This window comes from Elephas maximus, chromosome 25, assembly GCF_024166365.1.
Source record: "Elephas maximus indicus isolate mEleMax1 chromosome 25, mEleMax1 primary haplotype, whole genome shotgun sequence".
Taxonomy (NCBI): Eukaryota; Metazoa; Chordata; class Mammalia; order Proboscidea; family Elephantidae; genus Elephas; species Elephas maximus.
In genome coordinates this window covers 11,877,946-11,885,121 of record NC_064843.1, presented here as the reverse complement: position 1 = coordinate 11,885,121, position 7,176 = coordinate 11,877,946, and positions in this window count along the sequence as shown.

Genomic DNA, 7,176 nt, shown 5'->3' with positions numbered 1-7,176 from the left:
AGTCTGTCAGGCCAGCAAGTCTGATCTTTCTTTTTAAGTTAGAGTTTTGTTCTACATTTTTCTCCAGCTCTGCCAAGGACTCTTTGATCCCTGCGAGAGTAGTCAGTGGTAGCCTGGTACCACGGAGTTGTACTGAACTCAGCCTGTTCAGGCCATGGTAGGTGTGGTCCGTTAGTCCTTTGGACTAATCTTTCTAAGGGACTAGTTTTTAATTGGTAAATTTAAAACTCCCTAAGTCCAAGGTTGGACTGCCAGAACCCAGGAGTGAGGGAGCTCTAGTGGCCCAGCGTGCTGGGAATATTGGCAGATGGGGCCAGGTGACATTTCTCTGTGTGCCCCACACCTAAAGCATAAACCTGCACCCTTGCTGGTGATGAGCCAGGAGCTACAGTCTGAAATCATCGAACTTAAGATAGTCGGGTTGTCTAAAAGCACGTACAGTCCTTGATCTCGTAAATGTTCAGTCCGCGTGGGTATCTGCACTGTGCTTTATATGCGGCAGGACACAGTGGTATTAGTAAATGGTTTTTAAAAATAATGTGTTCGCAGTGACAGCTTACACAGCAAATTAGGTTCCCATTTGACGATTTCTATATAAATTGTTCAGTGGCATTACTTAATACTTACCACGAAGTGTTAACATTCTCTTGAATTGCGTCCTGGTTGTTCCATTCCTCTTACTCTAGTTTCCCTGCCCCCTTATCTTCTCATCTTTGCTTTAGAGTAATTGTTGACCTTTTGGTCTTATACAGATTTTTTTTTTTTTAATTTGTGCTTTAGGTGAAAGTTTACAGATCCAGTTAGTTTCTCATACAGAAATTTATATGCATATTGTTATGTGACCCTCGTTGCAATCCATATAATGTGACAGCACACTCCTCCCTCCCCACCCGGCGTTTCCAGTGTCCAGCCAGCTCCTATCCCTTTCAGCCTTATTTCACCTCTGGACAGGAGCTGCCCGTTTAGTCTCATGCATCTACTTAAATTAAGAAGCACACCCTTCATGAGTATTTTATAATCCAGTCTAATCTTTGTCTCAAGAGTTGGCTTCAGGAATGGTTTTAGTTCTGGCTTAACAGTCTGGGGGCCATGTCTTCTGGGGTTCCTCCAGTCTCAGACCACTAAGTCTGGTCTTTTTACGTGAATTTGAGTTCTGCACTCCACTTTTCTCCTGCTCTGTCAGGGACTGTCTGTCAGGGCAGGCATATGGTGGTAGCCATGCACCACCTAGTTCTTTCGGTCTCAGGCTGATGGAGTCTCTGGTTTATGTGGCCCTTTTGTCTCTTGGGCTAATATTTTCCTTGTGTCTTTGGTGTTCTTCATTCTCCTCTGCTCCAGGTGGGTTGGGACAAATTGATGCACCTTAGCGGGCTGCCTGCTAGCTTTTAAGACCCCAGACGCCACTCACCAAAGTGGGATGCAGGACATTTTCTTAATAAACTTTGTCCCCCAAAGCCATGTTCCCCAGACCCTAGCCCCTGCTATTCCATGCCTCGAAGTGTGGTTTGTTCATGAAACTTCTTAGCTTTTGATTTAGTCCAGTTGTTCTGATTTCCCCTGTATTGTGTGTTGTCCTTTCCTTCGCTTAAAATAATTCTTACCTACTATCTAGTGGGCTGTTATGACTCGGAATCGACTCGATAGCACTAGGTTTGCTTTTTTTTGTTTGTTTATCTACTTAATGAATACCCCTCTCCCTCCTCCCCACCCTCATAACCATCAAAGAATGTTTTCTTCTGTGTTTAAACCTTTTCTTGAGTTCTTGTGATAGTGGTCTCATACAATATTTGTCCTTTTGCGACTGACTCATTTCACTCAGCACGATGCCTTCCAGATTCATCCATGTTGTGAGATGTTTCGCGGATTCATCATTGTACTTTTTCATTGCGTAGTATTCCATTGTGTGAATATGCCGTAATTTGTTTATCCATTTGTCTGTTGATGGGCACCTAGCTTGTTTTCATCTTTTTGCTACTATGAACAGTGCTGCGGTGAACATAGGTGTGCGTATATCTGTTTGTGTGACGGCTCTTATTTCTCTAGGATATATTCCAAGGAGTGGAATTGCTGGATCATATGGCACTTCTATTTCTAGCTTTTTAAGGAAGCACCAAATCGATTTCCAAAGTGGTTGTACCATTTTACATTCCCACCAGTAGTGTATAAGTATTCCAGTCTCTCCACAATCTCTCCAACATTTATTATTTTGTGTTTTTTGGATTAATGCCAGCCTCGTTGGGGTGAGATGGTATCTCAGTGTAGTTTTGATTTGCATTTCTCTAGTGGCTAATGATGGTGAACATTTTGTCATGTATCTGTTAGCTACCTGCATGTCTTCTTTGGTGAAGTGCCTGTTCATATCCTTTGCCCGTTTTTTTAATTGGGTTATTTGTCTTTCTGTTGTTGAGGTTTTGCAGTATCTTGTAAATTTTAGAGATTACACCCTGATCGAATATGCCGTAGCCAAAAATTTTTTCCCAGTCTGTAGGTTGTATTTTTAGTCTTTTGGTGAAGCCTTAGGGTGAGCGTAAGTGTTTGATTTTTAGGAGCTCCCAGTTATCTAGTTTCTCTTCTGGTATTTGTACATTCTCAGTTATGTTTTATATACTGTTTATGCCATGTATTAGGGCTCCTAGCATTGTCCCTATTTTTTCTTCCATGATCTTTACTTTTTTATATTTAGGTCTTTGATCCATTTTGAGTTAGTTTTTGTGCATGGTGTGAGGTATGGGTCTTGTTTCATTTTTTTGCAGATGGATATCCAGTTACGCCAGCACCATTTGTTAAAAAAGACTATCTTTCCCCCCCATTTAACTGCTTTGGGGCCTTTGTCAAATATTAACTGCTCATATGTGGATGGATTTATGTTTGGATTCTCAATTCTGTTCCACTGGTCTATGTATCTGTTGTACCAGTACCAGGCTGTTTCGATTACTGTGGCAGTATAGTAGGTTCTTAAATCAGGTAGCGTGAGGCCTCCCACTTAGTTCTTCTTCTTTAGTAATGCTTTACTTATGCAGGGCCTCTTCTCTTTCCATATGAAGTTGGTGATTTGTTTCTCCATCTTATTAAAAAATTGTCTTTGGAATTTGGATTGGGATTGCATTGTATCTGTAGATCACTTTGGGTAGAATTGACATTTTCACAATGTGAGTCTTCCTATCCATGAGCAAGACCACTTATATTGGTCTCTTTTGGTTTCTTGCTGTAGTTTTCTTTGTATAGGTCTTTAACATCTCTGGTTAGATTTATTCTTAAGTATTTTTTCTTTTGAGGGGCTATTATAATTGGTATTGATTTGGTGATTTCCTCTTTGAAGTCCTCTTTGTTGGTGTAGAGGAATCCAACTGATTTTTGTATGTTTATCTTTTATCCTGATATTTTGCTGAAATCTTGTATTAGTTCCAGTAGTTTTCTTGTGGATTCTCAGGTGTTTTCTGTATATATGATCATATCATCAGCAAATAGGGGATATTTTTACTTCTTACCAATTTGGATATGCTTTATTTCTTTTTCTTGCCTTAAATCTCTGGCTAGGATCTCCAGCCCAGTGTTGAATAAGAGTGGTGATAAAAGGCATCCTTTTCTGGTTCCCGTTTTTGTCCCAGGGCTGGTGGGCCCCTTTTGTTTTGTTTTATGGGCCTGTCTAATCTTTGGCTGAAGGGTGAACCTCGGGAGTCACTTCATTACTGAGCTAAATGGGTGTCCAGGTGCCATACTCTCAGGGTTTCTCCAGTCTCTGTCAGGCCAATAGGTCTGGTCTGTTGTACTCAGTTTTTTGGCTCTTTGTTGTGGAGGGATGGCGTAGTGCTTCCATCTATAGTGCCATGTTGGCTCCGCCTCCAGGGAAGGGTTTTTTTTTAACCCTAGCGGTAGGTTAGAGGCTTGCACTTAACTTTTGCAGATTCAACGCCGCTTCCCCCTGGTTCCACCGCTCCATTTCTCCTGGTGTGGAAAACGCATCCTGAGTGCCATTGCTTGCCTCACCCTACTCACACTAGCTGATCCAGCCTGAGGGTGTTGGTGCCGACCAAGTCAGGTCTGACAACGCCTCGCTGCTTCTGAACTCTCTCTCCCTCCTCCTGCCACTCAATCTGACTCCTCAACTTTGATGTTCAGGCCTCCTGGATCGTCATATATAATCGATTCATTTGTTTTTTCGGGCCTTTGTTTTAAGAGGGACCACGGGAAGTGTCTGACTACTTTGCCATCTTGGCCCCACCTCTCCAGATGGTTTTTTAATGGAGCACTGAACTCATGGTAATACCTTTATTTTGTGTGCCAATCTGTTATTTTGCTAAAAGGTGACCTCAGTTTCAGTTCAAGGTTTAGAGTATCTCAGGGCAATAGTCTTAGGGAGTCATCGAGTCTCAAATGGTCCAGTAAGCCTGAGGTTTTTTAGAATGTTAGCTCTGTTCTGTGTTTTTCTCCTGACCTAGCAGGGTCCATCTGTTGTGGCTCTGATCAGGATGGTAGGTAGTGGTAGCCGGGTGCCATCAAGTTCTTCTGGTCTCAGGGTAGTTTAGGCTGTGGCTCGTGTAGGCTGTTAGCCCTGTAAGCTATTTTTTCTGAGTCTTTGGGTGTCAGTAGATTTGATAGCATCTTCTAGTTCAAAAAAATAAAAGTGTAATCTTGACTCCTCTGATTTTAATAAATGTCAAGTCATATTCTGCCATTAAATATTTACTGTACACAGTTAAACATTCTTTTCTGACTCATGGCGACCCCACGTATTTCAGAATAGAAATCACACCACAGGGTTTTCAGGACTATGACCTTGTGGAGATAGATCACCAGGCCTTTCTTCTGAGGCACCTCTGGGTAGATTCAAACAGTCAATCTTTTGGTTAGTAGCCGAGTGCATTAATCCAGGAATTCCTGTTAAAAATAGGGCTCCTCCCTAATTCAAGGCATAAGCAGAATACAAAACATTACCAAAAATGACGAAGAGAAACCAGGTAACTGGAAGCTCCTAAAAATCAAACACCTATGCTCATCTAAAGACTTCACCAAAAGAGTAAAAAGACCACCTACAGACTGGGAAAGAATTTTCAGCTATGACATCTCCTACCAGCACCTGATCTCTAAAATCTATGATTCTGTTAAAACTCAACCACAAAAAGACAAACAACCCAATCAAGAAGTGGGCAAAAGATATGAACACACATTTTACTAAAGAAGATATTCAGGCAGCTAACAGATACATGAGAAAATGCTCTCATGCAAATTAAAACTATGATGAGATTCCATCTCACTCCAACAAGGCTGGCATTAATCCAAAAGACACAAAATAATAAGTGTTGGAGAGGCTGCGGAGAGATCGGAACTCTTATACACTGCTGGTGGGAATGTAAAATGGTACAACCACTTTGGAAATCTATCTGGCGTTACCTTAAAAAGTTAGAAATAGAACTACCATACAACCCAGAAATCCCACTCCTCGGAATATACTCTAGAGAAATAAGAGCCTTTACACGAACAGATATATGCACACCCATGTTTATTGCAGCTCTGTTTACAATAGCAAAAAGCTGGAAGCAACCAAGGTGTCCATCAACAGATAAATGGTTAAATAAATTGTGGTATATTCACACAATGGAATACTATGCATCGATAAAGAACAGTGACGAATCTGTGAAACATTTCATAACATGGAGGAACCTGGAAGGCATCATGCTGAGTGAAATTAGAGGCAAAAGGACAAATATTGTATAAGACCACTATTACAAGATCTTGAGAAATAGTATAAACTGAGAAGAACAGATACTTTTGTGGTTACGAGGAGGGGAGGGAGGGAGGGTGGGAGAGGGTTATTTACCGATCGGTTAGTAGATAAGAACTACTTTAGGTGAAGGGAAGGACAATACTCAATACACGGAAGGTCAGCTCAAATGGACTGGACCAAAAGCAAAGAAGTTTCCGGGATAAACTGAATGCTTCAAAGGTCAGTGGAGCAAGGGCGGAGGTTTGGGGACTATGGCTTAAGGGGACTTCTAAGTCAGCTGGCAAAATAATACTATTATGAAAACATTCTGCATCCCACTTTGAAATGTGGCGTCTGGGGTCTTAAATGCTAACAAGCGGCCATCTAAGATGCACCAATTGGTCTCAACCCACCTGGATCAAAGGAGAATGAAGAACACCAAGGTCACATGACAACTATGAGCCCAAGAGACAGAAAGGGCCACATGAACCAGAGACTTACATCATCCTGAGACCAGAAGAACTAGATGGTGCCCGGCCACAACCGATGACTGCCCTGACAGGGAGCACAACAGAGAACCCCTGAGGGAGCAGGAGATCAGTGGGATGCAGACCCCAAATTCTCATAGAAAGACCAGACTTAATGGTCTGACTGAGACTAGAGGAATCCTGGCAGTCATGGTCCCCAAACCTTCTGTTGGCCCAGGACAGGAACCATCCCCGAAGACAACTCATCAGACATGGAAGGGACTGGACAATGGGTTGGGGAGAGATGCTGACGAAGAGTGAGCTACTTGTATGAGGTGGACACTTGAGACTGTGTTGGCATCTCCTGTCTGGAGGGGGGATGGGAGGATAGAGAGGGTTGGAAGCTGGCAAAATTGTCACGAAAGGAGAGACTGGAAGGGCTGAATCATTAGGGGGAGAGTAAGTGGGAGTATGGAGTAAGGTGTATATAAGCTTATATGTGACAGACTGACTTGTAAACGTTCACTTAAAGCTCAATAAAAATTATTTTTTAAAAAAAAGGGCTCCTGCTTTCACTGAAAGTGGAGTAGATAATACCTCATAGAGAAGACAAATTTTGTTCTTTCACTTAAACTGTTTTCCAACATTTTATTATGAAAAATTTCAAACACACAAGAAGCTTGAAAGTACTTTGCAGCAAACACCCATATATCTGACATCTGGATTCCACTATTAGGCTAAACCTGCGAAAGCTGGAATTTCCTGTGTAAGGCAGAAACACGTCAGTGAAGGAAAGCTCAAATAATTTCCACTAACATAGGTGATAGAAAGGTGGTAAGATAGGACCCTGTGAAAGGTGGAAAACTTGAGAGACCCAGAAAAGCAAGGCAATCCTGTCGAGTTCCAGCACTCACAAGTTTCACTGTCACACCTTTTGCCCCTTTGTTCCATTTGGTTTCGCCAAGCTTTTTCTCCTACTGCTTGTTCCTATCACCGCTTTCTTGG